The 23,765-nt window shown below is 39.5% G+C and overlaps 1 protein-coding gene and 1 long non-coding RNA gene across 4 annotated transcripts in view; one reads left to right on the forward strand and one right to left on the reverse strand.

Moving 5' to 3' along the window:
- The window catches only part of dlgap4b (discs, large (Drosophila) homolog-associated protein 4b), a 114,038-nt gene that overhangs the window by 54,271 nt on the left and 36,002 nt on the right, over positions 1–23,765 (forward strand). For all 3 annotated transcript variants that reach the window (XM_067587877.1, XM_067587874.1, XM_067587871.1), the window contains exon 3: positions 20,747–20,795. The gene's annotated coding sequence lies outside the window, so the exon portion shown is untranslated. The remainder of the gene's footprint in view (positions 1–20,746; positions 20,796–23,765) is intronic.
- Positions 293–2,940, reverse strand: LOC137182282 (uncharacterized). Its single transcript, XR_010928297.1, has 2 exons — positions 2,227–2,940; positions 293–520 (listed from the first exon to the last, which is right to left on the reverse strand). It is a non-coding gene; the product is annotated as an uncharacterized lncRNA (long non-coding RNA).

A 23,765-nucleotide genomic window follows, 5' to 3' on the forward strand; every position in this document is an offset into this window, starting at 1 on the left:
TTGTGTCTGTATTCATTGTGTTTTTTCCTTTGATTTGTCACCGGTTTGTATGTAGCCATCAGTCAAGAGTACTGCACGTTGTTAAAACTGTTGACCTTGAAATAACCCATACAGGCAGAAGTACAGAATATGTGAATCATGATGATTGACTGTCTCCTGTTGCCTTTAAATTCATACAATGTTTGTCTGCGGGCAGGGGCATGTATGATTGAAGTGACTCAAGTTGAAAAACTGTTACATGGGGCTGCAGAACAGATGAACCCAGGTGCAGACACAGATGAAGAGACAGGAATAAGGAAAAAATATATTTATTGCAGAGCATGGGGAAGATGGGCTGCAGGCTAGGGAAAGCTGGAGCTGGTAGCTGAGAGCCAGGAACTGAAACTGGGGCAGGGGCAGTTAGGGGCTGAGGTCCAGAGTGGGATCCAAGGGGACTGAGTAATGCAAGGTTCCAGGGCAGAGCAGCAGGGCTGACCAGACAAGGGTCGGGAAACAGGGACCGGAGTTAGAAAAGGCGGAACTATAAGGGAAACAGAGAACAGGATGAATACTGGAGAACAGATAACAAGAACAAAATGATAGCAGACTCTACAATCTTGCAGAGCGGAAGTGGCAGGGCTGAGTAAAGGTCTTGATTATTGAGATGAGGTGCAGCTGGTGTGGCTCTGCTCTGACTCCGGCACACCGTCTTCTCACTCAGACAATCACAGACACACATGGAGAGAGAGGGAGAGAGCCACTGAGGAAGTGACAACAGGTTAGGAAGACACAGAATGTGATGTAGAGGGAATGCCAAGGTAGGTTGCTGAGGCAGATGTGACAAACACTTTTCAAGGTTAATTAAAAAGAATTTTAAAATAACTCAGATTGTTAACACCAAAGGGCTGTTGTAGCAATGCATCATGGCTGATCAAAAAAATTTGAATTAATGTATTCAAACGGTGCAGTAATAAGCAATGCGAATGCAGTCGCTACTATACAAAAGAAGGCACACAAAGGCCGCTGTAATGATAGAGGTGCTCCTCCTGAGCAACATGAAATATGTTGGCTGCGGATATTTTAATTTTGCAAACTATGCTACACTGTAGCATGCTGTTTAACTGCAAAACATTTAACTTTTGCATAAGCTCACAATAGCATATATAATGTACAGCACAATTAGAATATTTAACTCTAGAATTACATAAGATCGCCCTTCAGCTATAGATGCTCTTCAGCAGAAATGTAGTGAAAATAAATGTACCCAAGACATGTAAATTATATATCTGCTTCATTTTAATGTCTCTCTGCTCTACAGTAAGAAATACAGCAGAAATGCATGACTGAGCCAGGTGTGTTGAAGCAGTGTTTGGTCATGTCAGTGGACTAGGAGCTTCCCTCTTCATAGTAAAGCCGCTGTGGCAAAGACGTAAGCTTCTCAATTGGCTTGGGATTGGTTTGAGTGAGACAGACTCATGTAATAACGTCAAAGTGGTTAAGCCCCCGGGCATCTTTAAAGAGCTTTCAGCAGCCACACAGGGAGAAAGACAGCGAAGAGGGAGGAGGAGGGAAAGATTGAAAGAACCAGAGAACAACATAGAGAGTGGAGAGAGCCTTTTTTCAGCACGACCACGAGAACGGAGGAGATGAAAAAGGTGGAGGAAAGATATCTCGTTAGGTTAAGGTGACATACAGTCGCACTGAGGGAGAGAGATAATGCAAATGGTGAGGAGAGAAAAGGCGAATGGCAGAGAAATTCGGTGATCTCACACACACCAGCAAACACACAGCTTCGAGTCAGAGATGACTAAGCTGTATTTCCATGGATTCGCCAATGCCTGAGTACCTCTAAAGCCTCTGGCAGTGACACAGTCATGTTCCCACTCTTCAAAGGAATCTCCCAACGCCTCTGTGATTTACATTAAAGAGGACTAATAGAGTTTCTGTAGTTATGGCTGACAAATTCAATTCTACTTAGCATTTTAAATGTGATGTGTTAAATCTCGGTAGGCGGCGGGAAGAAAGCAATCCTGTCAAGCAAGAGAGTCTGAAGTGCTGCGTGTTTAGTGGAGGAGTACACTTCAAGATGCTTCATTCTGACACAAAGCCTGGACCACAGCAAAGGCTATAGTGGGCTGGCACAGTGCTCTCTTTAGGATGGTTCAGCTGAAAATGGCCTACATCCAAGTTTTTTCCTGCTAAAGTCACGTAAAAGTAGAGCAGTGTTCATGTTGTGTATTCTCCTACCGATCTAAATGCCTCTTCCGTCCATGCTAATTGCGTATTCCTCAACTGTGAATCTTCCAGCTCAGCCAAACTCCCAGGTGGTGCACATAGAATGTTATTAATCAGCCACCGAGTTCAGATATATACGCCAACTCATCCCCATCTTGATTTCTCCTTGAATCAGCTAAATCAACCACAACTCCAGCTGGAGAACACAGCCGTTAACACATCTGACTGTCAGTGAATCACCTGTTCACATCCTCCAGATCAGCTGACTCTCTAAATGGCTGCTCTCGTCATTAAGCAAGTGTCCCCACCTGTAAATGACAGCATGCAAGTGAAAGCACCAGTTGTCCTGATCCTTCCTCTCTGCAGGTGACACTGGATTTCTCTGTGACAGGTTGGCTTGGTTGTTTGTCATATTTACACGGTCGGACTCAGGATATGAAGTGGAAAATTAAAGGAGAGCCTCAAGCAGGAGCAGTTCTATTTATTTAAATCACTGGAACAGGAATCCACTTTTGTCCCAGAGAAGGAAACATATATGAATAAGGAAACTGACTCAAGTTGCCTCAATGTTTCCTTTAAGTGTTGAGTAGAAAATGCTAATCCATTGTTTTGATCCTGTACTTTGACCAATTTAGTTTGAGGTCATGGCTTCATAAATTCAATATCTGCTGCAGCATATGTGTGTAGATTTGCAGGCCAATGTATGATGGAGAGTTAAAAAATGATATCAAGATAATAAAACCTCAGTCACTTTGATGTTATATACCTTATTTGTTGAATCTTTTGTTTTTACCTCATTTGCCAGACAGTCCTTGTTTTGCATTCTTGTGACAACCTTTCTCTCTATGCGAAAAACATTAAACTACCTCATTATATCTTTCTCAGTTTAATTTGAATGCGCAGTCTTATAAGTGTAGCAATATGACACCATCATTGTGTTGATTAGTTGGCTCATCTGTCTGATTTTCTCATTTGTCCCCATTTACAATTTAGCACAAAATGTACAGCATTGTCTTGTTGGTACAAAGATAGAGCCTTAGCCGAACAGAATGAGGTCTCAGCTTGAGTTGTTCTACTTTATGTGTGGTTTCTGTTATGTGTGTCAGTGTGTACACACTTTCGACTAGTTGCTGTTACTGGAGTGCTGGAAAAATCTGAAAAATCACACGCTTAAGCCAGTGACTTCAGAATAGATCAAGAATAGTTAATAAATCATAAATAAATAATTAATAAATCATAAATTTATTAATGTGTTACAAACAGTAACACAGCTGTAATCATTATTAAATTATAAGAAATTTGAAGTTCACACATTTAAGTAGGAGACATTGCATGTTGTAAGGGATCCTTTGTTGAGAGGTGCTGCTTTATGACAATACCCATTTTACAAAAACACATTGCAAGCTAGTTGTCTTATCTATAAATACTTTCTTAATTGAATATAAGAGGTTTTCCTATATCACAATATACTATATATCTATATTGCCCATACATACTGTACAACATAGACACAAATGAGACTTGAGAGTTTGCAGCCTTCATTGAGGACAATGTTGTATTGTGATCGATGGTTACAGTCTTTGTATTCCATTGGTTACTCCAGTCTAACCTTGAGAGCTGCTATTAGGATGCACTCTTACATTTTGCAGTGGCTGTAAACTGCTCACAAAAGAGTGTTTAATTCCACTTCTCAGTGAAGTGTTGCACTCTCGAGTTGATTTTTAAGTGTAATTCTTTGTAGTTCAACAAATATGTCCTATGGGCTCTTTTGGGAGGAAGAAGTTTTTCCCTTTACAATTCACCGTTGTGGCCCAGTTATTTTGTTCCTTTAGTCCTCACTCAGTGGGTGAACTGTCTATACTGTGAGAATCTGACTTATACTTTGTCCTCTACCTCACACTTCTGTCTTGTGGGGGAGAAATTGGCCACATTTTTTAAAGCGACTCTGAAGGGCACAAGAGCACCTCCCTCTGCAGTGCAGTTTTGTTTCCTTCAACAGAAGGGAGCAGAATATAGACCTCCAGTGTACCCTAATGATCAAACAGCATCAGCTTGTATCTTGTTGTCGATGTTTTTGTTTGGATCTCCCCTCCGCACCAGTGTGTGCATCAGGATGGAGTGTGTTGGAAGTGATGACTAGGAATACTAATGCGGCTAGTGTCACTGCAGCGCGTCATTGCTGTTTTGAGGGTTCCCCTGGGACCATGACATAGATGTGGAAATCTGGGGCACTTTATGATTCAGCTAAGACTTTTTCAAGAGAAACAATGATAAAACAGTCTCCAGAAGAAATCAACATTTGCTTGGCTGATTATGTGAAATGATAATATGCTTGACATTGGAGGTTATCTGTGCTAAGTGAGCAGTGCCACAAGCCTTTGCCTGGACGAATCACAACCGTACAGATATTAGTCTTTCAAACTAAACTAGATAAAGCTCAGCAGTTGTTTAACTCTGCAAGTAGTGAGAAACAACAAAGCCTTTGACAAAAAAGACCTTCCAAATCATGGAAAAAAATCTTTCAGTTTTCAGTTGCAGTCAAAATGTATTGTGGTAGAGCTGACAGGAACAAAACGTTCAGGAGGATGTTGCCGTTTTGGAAAAATCAATCGATCAATACATTTTCTGTATGAGAACAGCCCAATTCCCAAATAAAATATACAAGTCAAGGTGATGTGGGAATATAGGTATATTACTTTAAATTGTAATATACCTCTACAGTACATTTTAGAGATGTCAAGCCAATCCTCAGGATCAGTTCCATAGCTAATCCAGGCATATTTTAATGGATTTGTATCAGCTAAAATAAATCCGATCCTTTCTTTACTGTTTTGTTCACTTCAGCCTGCTGCAGAGCTGCTCTCCTGTACGGCAGCCATGCTTTACAATTTCAGCATGTCGCTGCATATGTGAGTGTGTGAATGTGAAAAATGAATTGGCAGCACCAAATAATTTGCTAAACTCCAATGCTAATAAATCTGTTATCTCTCCTATCGTTCTTATTAGCTAAAAACAATATACAAAGTAGTTTCTTTGTTTCAGCCCGCATTGTCTGCTTTCACTGGTCAAAATGACAAACATGGCCAGCAGCAGATCATATCAGCTGTTGCTAATTAACATCAATTTCATGAGTACCTTGATGACAGTACAAAAATAAACTTAACATTCTAACTGATCGCATCACGTCAATACCAGGAGTAACATTCCCCAGTTAAACTTTTATTCATAACATATCAATAATTTAAGATGATCAGGTGATAAGTTTTGAACAAGGATTTCCAGTATTTGGATCAAATAGGTTACGTCTGTTATTTCAGTGTGCCAGATGCATATTAAATTAACATGCCATATCCTCTGTTACTATTTAGATATACTGTATGTGTCAGACTCGGTGTCTGCAGATACCCAATATTAGGACCCTATCAGGACACCCGACTATATTTTGCTGTCGATCAATTACACACATAGTTGTCAAGTGGAACAAAACCTCTTATATGTAAATCACCTGAAACAAAAATCCGTGACTTTTTTGTGTGTAATTGTGGTTTATCCTCACAAGGATTTAGAGAACAATGCCTGGTAAAACAGAGAAATGAATCATAGTGCTCCACATTCTCAGCTAAGACGATCAATCCCGACCAGCTCTCATTTCCTGAAACTCCACAGAACAAAGGTATCATACAGTACTGGTTGACCTGATTCCAATATTACAGTTTGATGTCATAATCTTCATATTGGCCCAGATGTGATTAGCTGAAAATGCACTGTGCAGTTAAGTGCCATAATTCTTGATTGATGAGTAGTACATGTCATCTGTGGATTTGTTATCCACACAGGCTGGTGTGTTTTGGCACTTTTTACCTTGCCGTTGAACCATTCCCACATTAGGGACAGAAGCAGAGAACATTGTTTTAACTGTGATCAAAAGACATAGAGCCCTTGATTCCTCATAAACCCAAAAGAGGTAGCAGGCAGCATTTCAAAGGCAGATTCTTGTCTTCATTATAATAACCTCATTGTGCATTCTGTGGATAGTGAATCCTATAATGATAGATTTAAAAAGCCTTGTGAAGATTTGGGACTCTCTTACTGTGTGCCCTGAAAAAAGATCAGGAGCTTTACAGCACTGAAAAAGAAATTCACAGTGACGTCTGGTGGTTTGCAGAAATTATAGCTGCTACAGTAAACTCGAATGTGAACCAAGCACCAGCATACCACCTTTATTGATTTCAGATTTTTGAATCTAAAATATGCAGAAAAATGCTTATAAAAGTTCGCACTTGTTCATTTGATATTCTGACATTCTCATTCCCGTATTAAAGACCTGCAGTAAGTAGCAATAAGATTATATAATATTAGAGTATGTGAATCAATATGGTATTATAAATGTTTTAACAGGCAATCTTCAAGTGAAACTTGGGACTTCTTATACTGAGCTGCAAAGGAAACTGAGTGTGTTCCCCACTTTTGTTGTAAACACCAGAACAGCAGGCAAAAGCCACTCCGAGGTTCAGTGACGTATTAAACTTTAAACATCATCAAACATACAGTATGGTTAATCATTATTTAACACACTACGTGAAACAAGCATTAGTGTGTCACTATCAAGGAGCTATCAATAGTCCATTTCACGAAACCCCTTTCAGAATGAATTTATCTTCATATAACATCTTACATGGATAGCTGGTCTCTGACATAATAGTGATGAAACAAGAAGGAGTTGTACAGCCACATGTGACATTTAATGCTTCACATATACCAGAGGCAAAGCGAATCAATTGAAAGCGTTCTGAGTTACATCAGTTATAAGACTCAAAGCACAGGGACATATGGGCATTTGTATGCTGCACACTTCTGTTTTAATACCGTGAGACTCCACCTGTAGTGATTACTGAACAGCAAAGTGCAATCAAAGCTGCACAATTACTGCATTAGAGAAATCCACTCAGCAATTCCACAAAAATACACATTTTATTAATTTGATACCTAGATTACTTTATTTCCAATAATTTTGCTGTTCCAACCAACTCATCTCCATTTCCGGTATCGATATCGATAAACCTTAAAACATCAACATTTCCCAGTATTAGAATTTATTTTTCAGATTAATTCAACATTTAGCTTCTGTACAGATGGCAACCGATGAATCCAGTTGTCCTCGGTAATGGCAACTACTGATCATCTGTTCGTCCCTTCCAGCAAAACAGCCAACACAAATAGAGTGATTATGTCAATTTCCAGCATGAAGTGATCTGCGTGTGTATTCTTGGAGGAACACCTGCACAGTTGTACACACACAATCTTGTTGCTGCTGTGCTGTAGCAGATGTTTGTGCCAGTGCTTGAAGACTATCCAGATGTCCGTTTCACGCAAATCTTTATTGGGAGGAAAAAAACACAGCAGACAGCAGGGCACGCATGGACCATTTAGGGAGTATTATTCTGAAGAAAAGCATATTGAGACCATTCTGTACTTAGCCTAGATTCCTCTCCATGCTCTTCTGTCCCTATTTCTTCACTTAAAGTGTTTTACTGAAGCTGCTTATTCTTTTGGCATTATCTCTGTGAAAATGTGAAGATAAATATAATTGGATTGCTTTGTTTATTAAATTATGAGGGTTGAAGAAAAGTGACCGTTTAAACCCAATGAAGTGAGTACTTTGCAACTATGCCGTCCTTTCCGGGTCAAATGAGCATAAAAACCCACTTCTGACACCACTTGTCTCAGGGGATTTCGAGTTGTAATAACCTTGAGGCTGTTAAACTAATTGCATGTCAGCGTGTTACACGTCAGGTTTCTGTAATGGCCATGAATATGTGCAGCGTTCGATTTTAGGTATTTTAAGACTGACCTTGCGTGTTGCCCAGTGGTCTCTGAGGCCTCTGTAGCCATTAACAACGTGTGACTGGCAGGCCACTTTCAAACATTGCTTTTGTGAAAAGGAGAAAAAGTAAATAATACTTAATTTTACCTCAAACCTGTAATATGTGGTGGTGACTAATCCATTGCTGCAAGCTAATATAAATAGCACGTAAACAAGCAACTTTAATAAAAGCTTGTAATCACACACGTTACTTCTTGCTGTCTAGCTGTCTTAACAGGCTATTGTTGAGGCTCAGTAAATGCAGCACTCTGCTGTCAGCTTGAGTGGTCTTTCTTTGTCTATGAACATCCCATGGGCTTTTACAGTAGGCCAGCCTGTTCTTGTCCTACTTTCCAACACGCCTGTCCTCCCTCCTTGTTGTCTGTTAAATGTGACGTGCTGGCGCTCCTTTCACCGACCTCTCCGAAGTATCCCACAGCAGGGCCGCTAGCCGTGGAGATAGGCTGGCTTGGTCTGCATCCATCCATCTTGTTTGCCTCTGTAAAATCCAATTCCCTCATCTCATGCAAGCATCCCTCCCCAACACTCATCCATCTTTTGCTTCACATGAATCTGGGCCGTCTGGTCAGGTGCTGCAAGCACATCATTTGTTTCAGTTAGGGTTTTATTCCCCCAGCCCAGTTTCCTCTGTGCTGTTTTGTCTCTTTTCACATGGGCAGGCTGCTGGCCTGTAACTCACAAAGGGCTGGCTGACGCTATGTTTAAGGCTAACAATATCACAGTGGCAGGGAGGGAATGAAGTTCGACTTTTTGCCGTCAGCAGCTGCTATAAACCAATAAACAGGATGTTAAATTGAGAATTACTGCCATAGCCAGGTTGTTGGCAGTACAGTCGGCCATATTCCAGACAGCAGTAATAGCATCATTGGTAATGCTATGGGTCTCAACGGGCTGTAATTGGATGTGACTTATTCAGTTACATGTATATATATCTATGTCTCCCACTGTGGCTTGGAAAGTGTCTCCTGAGTTGCATCCTGCAATAAAGATAGTAGAGAGTTTAATAACAGTAATGGCAGCTTAATGGTTGCTACCTGCCAGCATAATTGAAAATTTGAGGTGTCGTATTGCATCTTTGTTGTCATGGCTCAGTGATGTGATTGTATTCACACCCTGTAATACAACTAAAAATAAAACGAAAACGCCACACATCTCTCTATGGTGCTGCTTTTTATTTTATAGTCACGTCACACGGGAAATGATTATGTTACCAGTAAAACACTCCACTCAAACACAGTGGTTAGCTTGATGTGGGCACTTGTTGACCTCTAGCTCACTTACCACTACACACATTGGCATTCAGCAACCTTGCTAAGAGGCAGAATGGCCATATTGCTCCCTGCAGCTTCACTGACATGAATTCATCTTGGTTGGTTACAGAGCTCGGCTGGCAGCTGTAACCTGTTGCTGCACTGCTCATCGCTGACAGGGTTACATAAGCTCAGCACAGGCCCACAGCCTCTGTATCTGCCATACAGACATGTGCTTGCTACAGCAGCTGTCCGCATGATACTGGACATTGATTTGCAGTCAGCTTCTGCCTCTACCAGCAAATAATGGAAAATGTTTTAGCAATGAATTGATCGTCTGCTAAACCCTTCCCCCAAATGATATTGTCCAATCATAGCTTAGCAACTGTAACTAGGCACAGCATGACTGCCAATTTTAAGATTTATCAACGTGCCGAAGTGATGTGAATGGGGCTCTAATAGGAGCGATACCTGGTGTCTCATGAGTTTGGAGAGTGGTGGTTTTTTAACCTTTACAAAACCAAAACCCAAGAGCAAAAGTGTAAGAAAATTATTAAAGCATATTTTTATTTGTTCTAACATAAGCTGCAAATGTTAGCATGCCTGGCTAATTATCTTACTACCTATAGCAGCTAAGGTTATTTAAGGCAAGAGGCATGTCATTACTACATTATAACTGCATTATTTTGTGGGGAATGAGAATAACGATAGCGACTCTGTCTTGCATTTACTTGGTTTATGGAAATGTACACTCTAGCTACACCAGCCAAACTTGTGTTAGTTAGTGTTACATTTACCAAACTCAGCAGTTATCTTTATCCTTTCTTCTTTTTCTTCTTCTAAATGTTTGCTTTTCTCTTTAAATTTGAAGCATATGATTTGAAAATATTAAAGCATAAATCTAACCACTGTTTGCTTGTCCAAATATGTTTTTCTACAGTAGACATCCAAACCATCCAATGGGTATGTTAGAACGAATCAATCATATTTTTATTTATAATAGAATTTAGAATTTAGTAATTTAGAATACTATAGTACTTCCTGATGATACAAGTCCTAACTAGCTCTACCCTGCAATAAACAAACACTGCTGTTTCTTCATTTCCATGTCCTCTACATGGATCAACTCATCCAAAAGTGTATATTGTAGACCCTTTTAAAGGGTTCTTGTTTTAAAACGAATCAGCTCGAAACAATAAAAAGTCAACTGGAGACGGAGTTTCCAACCATCTCACAGAGTTATGGCATTAGCGTTACCTTATGCTAGCCACCTACATCTGATAAAAACTGCTAGCTTTGTTGACAGTTGTCATTTCAGGCAACAAAACCCATGTTATCATTGGCTAGCAATGAGAAAACTGCTTTTGTTACTTCTGTCTCAAATCAACAACCCATTGTTTCAAAAATAACTAAGAATTTAGAGTGGTAAATCTGTTTGCACTGTGGCGGATTCCTTATAGTTAAAAGGAATACTGGGATTTTTTTCTTTGGCTTGTACAATTTTGTAATATGTCATATTGACTCCTGCATTATTTCTAGCAGGAAAGGAAGGACCAGTTATAGATCCTTGGCATGTCTCTCCTACATGAGCCTTCATCTGGAACCTGCTATTTTCACAAATGTGAGAGACCAGTGGTTCATTTAGCCAGAACACCCATGCTGGAAAATTCACTGTTTGTGGACTAATTTAATAAATCAACGATAGACTGGATCATATCTTTATTAAATGTTGGCAGGAGTTTGAGTAAATCCATAAAACAAATAGCACACAAAATTACACACAAACACATCCACTCCATTGACTGTATATAAATATGGACATCATGACAGCTCCCCAAAAGTGAGGCTAAAACATCTCAATCGCTTCGTGGTGGCTGCAGTATAGGTCATAAATCCCTTTGGCTTCACTTTTGCATAGTGGTGGGAAGTGGAGACGCGTCAACTATCATTATATGCAGTCAATGGTCACAAAAACACACACAAGCTCCTGAGTCTAAGATGATAATACACTTTGCCTAAATGCATTATATGCTGCCCACATACACACACACACACACACACACACACACACACACACACACACACATAGACACGTTATCTCACAGTTAAAAATGGAAAGAGGTGGGCTTTCATTACCATCAATTTCATTTCACCATCTTCAATCACATAATTTCAGGTAGGTACCAAATAATCTCTTTACACTTCATATTCTTACACGGACGCAGCAGAGATAAATTGTTACTGACACTTAAAAGCAGTCTGAAGAAATGTCATGTGGTAATTTAGTACCTATAGTCACTATTTCCATTCTTCTCTTTCTCCCTCCCTGCTCCATCTATCCATCTGTCAATGGAGCCGTAGGCTCTGCTCATCTGTGTGTTTGTGTGTGTGTGTGTGTGTGTGTGTGTGTGTGTAGGTATGGCTGGTGACGCAAAATAAGGCTTTATTTCACTTTCTCTGCCCTCGACTTTTTAAACCTGTGCTTTAGCTGCTGCCTCAGAGAGAAAGACAGGTGTTGACTGCCTTGAGTGCCTGCTCCTCTGTCCCCTGTGTGTGCATGTGTGTGTGTTTCACATATGTACAGCATGCTTAGTTTGCATGTGTGTGTGTATGTGTGCAGATATTAGTTGGCGGCAGTGCAGCTCTCTCTTTAGCCAGGTCCTGCAGAGCTAGCGTGCTGCGTTCACAGTCAGCCAGCATTTTACCAGCAGTCTCCATTTATACCGTCTGCCACTCGACTGTCCGCGGCTGAAACATATACGGATTCTGTGGCTTATAACAGGTGCGGCTGAGGGCAGCACACTGCAAGATTTATGTGATGTCTTACATTTAATGTCCAGTCTTCTCAGAATAAAAAATAGAGGGTTACACACAGTGATCAATCCAATCTCACAGGGTTTAATAGGACATTGACTGGTTGAGTGTTTGCAGAATATGTTAAGTAAACGACTGATCCATATGTAATTTATCTTTACTCCACAAGGCTCTGTCTTTTATTATATTCCAACAACCCAACATGTAAATAATAAAAACAGTTGAAGAGGGAATATTGATTAGACTGAGAGTGAGTACATGAGACTAGGGACTGGTGTTCCAAGACTAATTAAGTCACTAATTGATAGGGTCAGCTAACTGACTGGTACCTTTTAATTCCGAGAAACTAAAGGAACCAACGTCTCTATCAACAATCAGTTTTCTCCAGAGGCACTCAAAATCAAAGCTGCGGCAAAAGAATTAAAAAGTTTGGCAAGTGGCAAATAAATAGTGTGTTAACAGCAGGCTCTGTGAGTTTTTAATCAGTTTTTTAGATTTTGCAACCATGTATTTGACAGATTTTGCACCCTATCCTAATAAAACTTAGAGATGAATTTTTTGCACTCTCAGAGAATGAATTAAATTGGTCAAAACTCAACATCATTCCCAGTGCATCAGCATAGCCATAAATGTATTGTATACAAAAGATAAAATAAAATTATTAGAAATAGAAATTAAAAGCAGTAATATCAGAAGAGAATATAAAAATTATTTTAAATTAAAGAATGTTGTCACTCACTATTTAGACAAAGATGTTTTGCAGATGTGCAAATATACAAAAAGTAATGGGGCAGCAGTGGTTTTGACCATAAGACTGGCCAGCTCAAAACATAAATTAGGTCTTAAGTCACCAATTTTCTGCCAGTATTATCTGGCCTTTGGTTGTCGGAAAGTTAAAAAGCTACTTGAAATACAACTGCTGAATGAGAACTGGGTCAACAGAGAAAAAGGATATCAAGGGCAAACTTGACATAAGGGTCAAGCAATTATATTTTATGAAATCCTTTCTAGAGAAACTGCTGGTGATCCCACTGAAACACCAAGAGGAAGTGCAAGAGAAAGAGAAACTGATCTTCCCAAAAATAACTGTTTCAAAATGTTTTCTGAGCTCGTTTCTAAGGTAGAGTTTTTAAACTATGTCACTTTAAAGTTGGCCATGATACACTAAGGAAGGATGTGTGAGATTCAACAGCCAGAATAGTTAGTAAAGTAGTAAGTAGTAAGAGTATAAAAAATAATGAATACTGGTAGTGTGTAAGTTAAATATTTTACAGTATTTGTATGAACCTTGTGTGGGTTACTCAAGGTTTAATAAAAAAAATTAAGAGAAAGACCAGTTGATCTTTGTCTAGCACTGACACTGCATCGCTGCCGAAAGGGCTACTCAATTATGGCAAAAATCATAATCATGATTATTTTGGTCAATAGTGAGATCACGATTATTTAAAGCTATAATATGTAACTATTCTGTATTAAAATGTCTCAAAACAACTAGACCTATATTATATATTTTGTTGAGTTGTGTACTTACATTATCCCAAATCCCAACAATTTTCAAACGCAGAGAAATCCGTAATTTAATCAATGTAACGGTCCATTTCATTTGGTTGCCTGTCAATGGCGTCATATCCCTCTACCAAAGAGTATACGCGCACAAAATAATACATCGGCTGTGGTTATGGTTGTCCGCAAGAAACTGTCATAAATTGACTTTTATTCATTTTTACATATTTTTATGATAAACTGCGTAAATAAATCCCTGCGTACATTTGTTTTGCCGAGAACAAAGTCAGTGAATGTGAGAAATAAAACGTTATTTTCTGATTGTTTCATGGCAAATGAAGAGAAATGTTGTCTCCTTATCCTAAACTGGTCCTAAATCGATACTAGAGTACTTCCATGTTTTGTGAATGAAGCGGTACACAAGACAAAATGAGAGCATCATTGTGAAACAGAATGTGGCACAATAATCATTTTATCTCGATTATCTTGTTCTCATAATCGTCAGAAGTCAAAAACATTGAAATTGAAAATAAAACCTGATTAATCGCCCAACCCTACCTGTAGGCTTATACTTTATTTGGAACCAGAGTGCAAACTCATTAAAGTTGTCAAGATGGGCAAGAGCATAAACTTAGCATCCACAGAAAGAGTTTTATTTTCAACTTATTCTTGTGTGAGGATGGCCTGAGCTGAGTTTTTCCAGCACTCTCTCTCGCTCTCTCTCTTTACTCCATCCAATCACTCAGAGCACAGAGGACGTTCAAACAACAAATACAAAAACAGACAGTAGTCCTCAAACAGTTTCTGATTTGCTGCAGATCACACTGACGTAAGGTAGCTAGTAGAAGCCCTAAAATCATACACATGTGCCTGTGTTCAGGTTAGAGAGCTCTTTAATGTTGTCCAACTAATGTAAAGAGATACAAATGTAATATTTATTTTACAATCAGTGTCTTACAATGTTATTTTTTTGTCATTGCATAACTTAAAATGCGACAAATTCAAAATTTGTGCCCATAGAAGTTCATAAAATCAAATATGTATTGTAAGTGAGCAGTAAGATGAGTGTGTTTAAACATTTTTGAATATCACTCTTCAGGGAGATTTACCATCTTGATAGAATCCATGTAACATTTCTCCAAACACAATATCATGGAAGACCCAGACATCAAAAAAAGACAGTATCAGTTCACACTCATTGTAAACAATGCTGCAGCTATTCACTCAAAGAAGAAAATTGCTCAATACAGGAACAAAATCTTGCTGTGATTAGCTCTCCAGGACACGCCAGCTCCTTGTTCTTCAGCAAATTCTGATTACATCTTGTGACAATCTGTTAATCACCAATTTATTTTCTTGTCATGAAATAACAAATGTTGCAGGGCAGCTCTTTCAAAGCTGCTTCAACATGCTGGATGCAAAATGATATTATAAAAATGTTGTTATTCAAATATCAGAGGGCTTTAAAGGATTATTTTCTAAATTAACATTAGTAAATGGACATGATGTTGGCACATTTTGTAGTTATGTATACTCAAACCTCTCTCTCTCTCTGCCTTAGACACACACATCTTCCAATATTGCAGTGACCACAATTAATCCAGTTGCCGGATCTGCTGCCAGCCACTGAGTCATTAGCATAATTATAACATGCTGAGATTTTTGGGAATGAGCGTGTGATTCTTTCCAAAAGCGTTGTCACACTGCCTCAGTTGTGGGATTCATCTTCAGTCACACTCAAGTTGCCTCCCATCTGCTCTCTGAATACTACAAAATGAATAAGAAGGAGAAGTTCTCATCCTCATCTTGATGAAATGGCCCAACAGATTTGTTAAGAGCTCTCATCTTTGTTGGCCTTCTCACCAGCCTTTTCCTCTTCAGTGTTATATAGTTTCTACAACACCTACATAATAGTATGCACAATTCACATACTGCGGTCAGAGCCTTTAGATAATCAATCAGTGTTTCAAAATGCACCTGGGCATGACCTTCAGGTCCTGGAGTAATTGGATTTCATGTGTTAGAGCTGACAACAAGGGATTGCTTGATGTAGAGGCGATTACTTCCACAACTTTGGCTCTCATCCCTGCATTTCTGAGTGAGTCCACAATAGATTGGTGGTATTACAATATTATAAAATGATAACTTGTTATATGTAGTGTTCATATGTGAGTAGAAAGCGTTGAGTGAAAAGACTACTTATTGAATAACTCGTGACATAGAGCCAGTTATTTATGACAGCTGTAGGTTGTGTAAAAACATAAACAAGCATGTTTTAGGAGTATCTGAACATTTTGAGGTATGCATACAGTAGTCAAGCCGTGACCATAAACTTAATCCAAATGGACAGACTTCCCTGCTCTCTGTCAGCTCTGTCAGTGCAATGCTCTGATGGTCTGACCTCAAACCAGCACTCAGAGTTGGAGCTTGTTGTCCTGTGACAACATGAGCTGCTCATGTTGTTTGAAACTGATTTTCGCAGAGAAAGAAAAAAAAGTGATGCCAGGGATGTGATGGTTCTTAATCTTCCACTGTAGTTTCAGCTTTTATATAGTATTATATATTATATTATATATATTATATAGTATAGTTTTTTTTACATGGTATCTCCTCCAACACTACCACTGAGTGGTCAAAGAAACTATGAATGGGAAGTGCTGCAACACCAGGAGGATAACAAATATCTTGGAAAAGTAAAGGCCGTCAGAAACATGGTAACACGTTTCTTCTCTTTCCTTGTTTTCTTTTCAGTCTTCGGGAGTCTGTAAAAGCATATTTCTAAATTGTCTCTGAAGAAGTTTGTACAGATACTTGTACAACAGCTTTTTACAATTTCATTACTTTTCCATGTTTTGACCCTCTGAATGGTCAATGGCAACCCTGTACTGATGGTTGCATATGTGCCAATCATGGGGGAAGTTACATCACATGCAGACCCCATAGACTGTATATAAAGATGGACATAGCGAGGCATAACGTCACCGAATAGTTTGCATTGGAGCCTGTTTGAAGCCCAGAGTTGCTGCTTATGGTCAGCATCATATTTTTCTGTGGTTTGATGCCTTTCACGCTCAGAAACACTCCAGAGGCTAGCTTACTGGGAACACCAAGTCGGTGCACACAATGTTAGCTACTTTAGCTAAATTGTACTAACAGGGCAGGTATCCTAATCAACATTAAACTTACCGAAATATTGTGACAATAGTTCAACTTAGTGCAAGTCCCGGAGCCAGGGAGAGCAGCAGATGAGCCAACTATCAATCACAGCTGTCAATCAATGCCCACACAGCACACATCAAGACCTACTATAAGTCTTCAAATCTTATTAACAGAGCAATAATTTCCAAAATGACCACCAGCACACTTCCAAATCGAGCGTCCAAATTTAGCAGTTGAGACCATAATGACTTGAAGTTGATGCTTTTTGAATGGAAGTCAATTGGAGCCAGGGATTTTTTGGTACTTAAGGTACTTCCACATTGGTTTCAGCCTCAAGCCATGGTAGCTGCCACTTGGCATCACACAAACAAATTGTCAATAAAAAAAAATAAAAGTAATGGATTAAAATGAGATATGACTCTTCAAATGAAGTCGTCGCTTTTTCTTCCAAAAATGTATGGGTTTCTTTGAAAATGCTGCATGCTACTACTCCTGCTAACACAATTTATTCCAAAAGTTAATGGTGTAAATATAACCACCTCTCAAGCTGAGCAGAACTCCCTGCTTTAATGTCACAATGTCCCTTTGTACAAAAGGCATGGACAGACCATAATGGCCTTCAAGGGCTCTCTATAAGTTCATAATACAATAGTCCTTTACATCACAGAGACTGTCACAGTGTTTAGATCCACTTTTCTACTTTAGGTAGCACCAGGATGGGTATGACTGCATTGGTGTATGCAGTTAGGTGTGAGGTGTGGGAGGCCTACATCTCTGCATCCATCATAATGTACGTGTAATCAGAAGCTCAACGATGTGAAAACAGTGCTCGCTAAACAAATGTCTTCTTCAACTGTAAAGTATACTTTTCCTGTTATTTGAAATCTGCATGGTAAAAAAGAAAAAAAAAATCCTTAATCATCAATGCACTCAGTTTAGCTGCAACATCTGAGTGATCTAATCTGATGTAACTGTTTCTCAATTGAGGCCAATTTCCATCAGGATTTAAAGTCCACACATTCCATCAGTGAGAGATTTTCCCCAGCCAGTGAACAGACATTTGTAATGCATTCCCTAAATGAAGAGCCCAATCAGCACATCCCTCCAGCCTGATGCCTCAATCTCATTTCTAATTTATCTCTCTCTGCCCCAACAAACCCAGTGCCGTGAAGTGCAGTTTGACATTAGTCCTTTGAATTTGCAGTGGGCGATGAAGTGGGGGAAGAGTGGTTTGGCGTGAATCCCATTCCCAATTCAATCCCCAAAACTCCATAAAGTGCCCTTCATTTGTCTTCAATTCAAGTTCATCTGCACTTTATGAATGAGCTTAAAAATGTGTGAATTTCTGTTCTCCAGGGAAATGTAAGGAATCGTAATGCTTTCCTGGTGTGGCCTAAGCTGTACATGGAAATAGTGAGGGAGAATCAGCTTTACCCATTATCATTCACTATTTTTGTCCAATGCATTTGCAGTTGTTGGATGTCTTACTTAATCCCCTTTATTCTCTGTGTCCAATTAATGTTGTCCATATTGATAATGGTTACTAACAGACGGTGTTGAATTATGTTCTTGTTGTTGTCATTTAGATTCTTATGAATAAAACTTTGAAGCCAATATGAGATGACCTTTAACACTGTTAAGAGGTTTATGTATGTGTGTTGGTGTGTCTGTGCAATTTTTCTTGACATTTTGTTGCAAAAGGTCACAGCACTTTTGAGTTTTGTGTTTGTTGATTCTGTCTCAAAAATCAAACCGTTGTGGTGAAGCAGTTTTTTACAAATTTTACAATGACTCTGGATGTTCACATCAGAGCGGTGTGTCTAAGGCAGATGACATTTGGTGCTGCTACCTTTGAAACTAGCTGAAGGGCAGTCGGTCATTCTGCAGCATCATGTTATGAAAGCCATCCCAGAGGGACAGATTCAACCAGATTCAAGCCATCACTGTCAATTTGTTTCATTTAAGGTGCATGCTGCAGTTACATTTGACAATTTCTCAGTCAATTTGGTCATAACAGGACCATCTACAACTCACAATCTGGCACCTGGGTTGGTCACACAGATTTCAACAACCACAGACTATATGTAAAGGTGGATGTAGTGAGGTGTGACGTCACCCAGAAGTTTGCATTGAAGCTGGTTTGAAGCCCAGAGTTGCTGCTTATGGTCGGGCCATCTTTTCTGTTTGGAGCCAACCAAACATCACCATAGAGTTGGTAGATCAGAAAAGAAGGCACTGACAAACAATGTCATCCTCAATAGGGGCCCCAGATCAGAAATGAGGAACCATGTATTTTGTCATTTGAGTCCACAAAACTTGTTGGAATGTTCGGAGCAATTTTCCAACACAAGTGACAAGAATATTTTAATAATATTTCAACCAGGTATTCAATTTATTTCAATACTCTGAGCTTCTGATCATTCAGAGTCATCGTCATCTGTGGCAAAATTTGACTGGGCAAAATTTTACTATACTATGAATATTGCATTTTCAGCCATTAGAAGAAGAAGCATTCACTGCATTTTAGCGAGGCTGTCAGGCCTAGTGGGATTAAATTATAGACTATGATTTTGACAATGAGTAAGGCTTCCTCTCCCAACCCCTACTGTTGGTTCTATAGAGAGCTGCAGATTTGTTTGTTTGAGATGAATTATAAAAACAGAGTGAGAAACACCCCAATGACACACTCTGTTATACCTTTTGAATATTTATTTATTTATGTGTCATGTATATTTGTGAAGAGGTTCCCATGTGGATACTGTATGTTCATTTGCACTGAATGCCTGTGTTGTTTATGTACTATCCACTCTCTTGAATATGCTTACCAACCATCAAAGACTAACCAACAGATAAATGCCCAAAATATCAAAGAGAGTATCCAACAGTTTTCACACTGTGAGTTTGATATGTGTAAGGGAATATGGCATAATACACCAAACAAAGCAGGATTTGAATATTGACATCAAGGTTATACCTTTCTGCATATATTTGAGTGCTTGTGGGACTGATGAACAAAGGCGTCATCTCACTGAATTTTTTTGAAGAAAAGAGGATTCCATAATGTAAAATAAGAGTGCTTGGATGTAGTTTGATGTGTGACCTGAGAGAGTCATTCTCCCACAGATTTTAGACAGCACCTGTCAGAGTATGGGCCTTTTGTTGTTGGTGCTGAGTAGCTTGAACTACTTCTCTGACTGTGAGGATGATCAAAAGAACCTAGAGACAGTGTCTTTAATGTGTCTGACGGGGCTTTAATGTACACTTAACACAGGTAACAAAGATAAATGTGAGAAACTCAAACACACATACACAGATACCCATAGGCACGCTAACGCACTCACACAATCTTGTGTCCAAGCACTGATCAAACTCTCCTTTGTGGACTCTGTGGTGTTATCATACAAGACACATGGTGAGTGTATGACTGTTTGCTGAGGCCCAGGGTGACTGGAATCCTGATCCAACATTGTCATAGCTTCTGTAATACTGCAGGTGTTATAAAAGCGACCAGAATATGGATGAGTGGGAGACTGCTGTGATTGAAATGTGCTAAAGTGAGTCGGTGCCTTTGTACTACCCTCCAAGGTGTGGGAGAGAAGAAGAGATAGAGAAAGTAGGGCATAGAAGAGTAAAGTAGACAATAAGGTGGAGCTGCTCACTGATACTTTGATGGCCTGAGCCTGCACACAAATTGCCCTCGAGCACTGGCTCCTAATCAGATTATTTTAAACCGATTCGCAATGCTGCATGGCAAAGCCTTATCCTCAGCTCTGTGTGTCTGTGTATGTGTTTGTTCATGTGGGTGTGTGTCCGTAGCAAAATATGCTCAGGTTTTCTTGTTGGTTAACAAGTAAAGCATGACACGGTTGTACAGGTTCATAACACATAAACACTGACACAGTTTTCCTTTTATCTTTTTCAGGAAACTTCCTCCTGCCCTGTGTGCTCCTGTTTCTGAGAAATCTGCCAATGTAAGTCCTTTGCCTGACCTCAGCGCTAAAACTGGTAACGTTTTTAGATTAATTAGACTGACTGAAAGGTATAATTGAGTACACAAACACTCATTTACGTGCAAAGCAGTAGCCTTAAACCCCTAACCTTTAACTCCCCTCTCATTGCTAACCATCAGGGACGGGATTCACCACTGACATCATTTATTAGTAGCTAATTGCTATTCCCTGCAAACACACTGATGGGACTTCAAGGGAGGACTAACTGCAGGACAAGCCAGTGAAATTCAGATTTCAAACACATCCCTTCCCTCAGTATTCTGCTACGGAGTTGCTACTTCTGGTTTTAGGTTGTCATCCCAAACACAAGGAAGGCTTACTATCAATAATGGATGATGATGTGAGACTTTCCAGCCAGTTTTCCGGAAGCTTCAGTTCTTGCATTTAAAGCCTGGCAGGACCGGCTCTCAAGCTTTCAAGCAGTTCTTGAGGCAGTGTAGTCATGTAGTCAGTGCTGCTTACAGCAGATAAGAATGTGAGATGTTAGGTACAAATAAATGAAGCATTGCGTTAGTTCATGCAGGACACAGAAGTCATACGTGTGAATCAGCCTTTATAATCAGTCACACACCAATCACGGCCATTCTCTCAACAAGACGGTCCATTTAAATATGAGTCCCTCCTACACTGATCCCTGCTACACCAGTGCTGCCACACTCACACTGCTGCTGGCAAAGCTTTGCCTCCACCTTCTTGGTACAGAGTCTTAAAATGGCTCAAAGGTAATCTGGAATTCACTGTCTCACTTTGGGCCCACTCTTGTGTACCCATGGGGGTTTCTGCATTGCACTCCCTGGTTTAGCTTAGCATGCTGCTAATGCAGTGAGCATCTTAGAGCAGAGCTGTCAGCACCAAGCTAAACTGTATTTCCATTTGTTGCAATAAATGGTTTAATCTATGACTAGAGTCTTCTTGACTGAAATGTTTTTATTGTGCATTCACTCAAAAGTAGATGGATGTAAGTTGTAAACTCCTACCCAGATTACATTCAAGTTTGTTTTAAATTAATTTATCAAGTCTTTTTTCTGTTTGAAATTGAGTCCTTAGTCTTCGTTTTGTAAATGAAAAAAATCTGACAGTGCAGTAAGAATAGTTCTGCCTGTTTTCCAACAAGTTATAAACCACTTGAATATTTAAAGAAAGTTTTTTGGGAAAATGTTGCAATATATGAATGATACGAAAAATTACATAAAAAGATTTATAGGCATCAATTATAGACAGAAATGACATTTTAGTCCTGCTCTAGTGGAGTCATATATTGTAATAACATGATTACAGTGTGAAAACAGGGGGAAAATCATTGTAATATTTCACACATCATTGCACATCACTTCTGCAGGATTGTGTTTGTTAGATAAGAAACCAATTGCTAAATATCAGTGCGCACAAGCTGTATAAATCCCTGCCGTAAACATGTGGATCTGCCTCTTGAAAGTAGCTTTTGAAGGCTTTCATATGGCTTCTTCTCCTTGTCATTTTAATGGAAATCTGAAACTGTATCCATGGCACTGCAGCACATTCAATTTAGGGATTATACCCACAAACATGACCTCTTCTCATATATTACCACTTCAATGTCAAGCCACTGCTCTTCATTCCTTCACACTCATCCATGTGCACTCGTGAAAGATTCTGTCTTTGTAGTTTCTCTCTAATATTTACATCCACACCTCATATATCACACGTAGACATGTACCCACAGAGACATGCACTTGCATACAAATATACTTCTTGACATTCATACACACAGAGGCACAAATGCACATGCAGAAGCCTCTGCAGACCTTCACATGTGCACACAGATTGCCAGTTTCCTGTAGAAACAGGGGTCCTGCCAGCCGTGTTACTGTGGCTAGGAGATAACAGGAGGCTCCAATCACAGGTCTCCTCTCAATCCTTCCCACAAGGCCCCTGAAGGGAGCCTCTCTGGGGTGGAGGGTGAGAGGGTGTAACTCACATCACACTCACAATAGGCCATGCAAGAGGTGTTAGAATTGGATCTGGAGGTTGCATGTGACACTGGCTTTTGTACAGTAACCGCTCACAAAAGGTTGTACGGCCTTATGATACGACTTTCACTGCGGCAGATTAATTCATGCTTTCCATTTTGGGTCTAAGTGAGACACGCAGCATTTACCAGGGGATAATCAGATCAATGATAGCTTCACAGAGGAAAGGCAGAGAGGATATGACCACAATATTGAAACACTATGATCAAAGTGGAGCACACCCTGTGAATGAGAATGTAGGGACAAGAGCAGGGCTGTAAAGGACAGCTGTGATTGATGCATTGCTCTTTCCTAAAGTGCTCATCCTCTGCTATTAAAAAGTCTCTTATGTGTTCAATTAGTAAGTTTGGACAGTGCATAAAGTTTCCTCACCGTCCTACTGGACTGGGTATCACTTCTGTAAAATATGACATTATTTCATCCCTTAGACTTTTTTTATTGAACACAAACAGATTGAAAATGTGACATAAACCAAACTATTTTTCTACCTTTTGTTGTTTAAATTGCCTGAAAAGCAAAGACAAAGCATTGATTCCCCCCCAGAGACGAAATGCACCGCGACCTCTGAAAATCTGTGTATTTTTAGATGAGCCACGAGCCAGATAAAACATTTGTTAAATTGATATGTTTAATATACCAGGACAAACTCGCTCGCAAACACACAGCCCACTCATGCAGTGAATAGAACATGAAGAAAATTAATTAATGTCACTCTGTGTCAACTGTGTCAAGGTCAACATCCTCTCTGACTCAGAAATCATATCACCAAAGATCCACATTACCTGCTTCAGTGCAGTTGAACAAGGTAATGAGTCTCAGCGGTGATACCACAGTGGGATGGAAACCCCATGAGAGCCTGTAGAACAACAGCAATGGATCATTATTTCACTGTTTACATATTTTACATGTATTAATACAATGA

The sequence above is a fragment of the Thunnus thynnus genome, chromosome 4 (assembly GCF_963924715.1).
Source record: "Thunnus thynnus chromosome 4, fThuThy2.1, whole genome shotgun sequence".
Taxonomy (NCBI): Eukaryota; Metazoa; Chordata; class Actinopteri; order Scombriformes; family Scombridae; genus Thunnus; species Thunnus thynnus.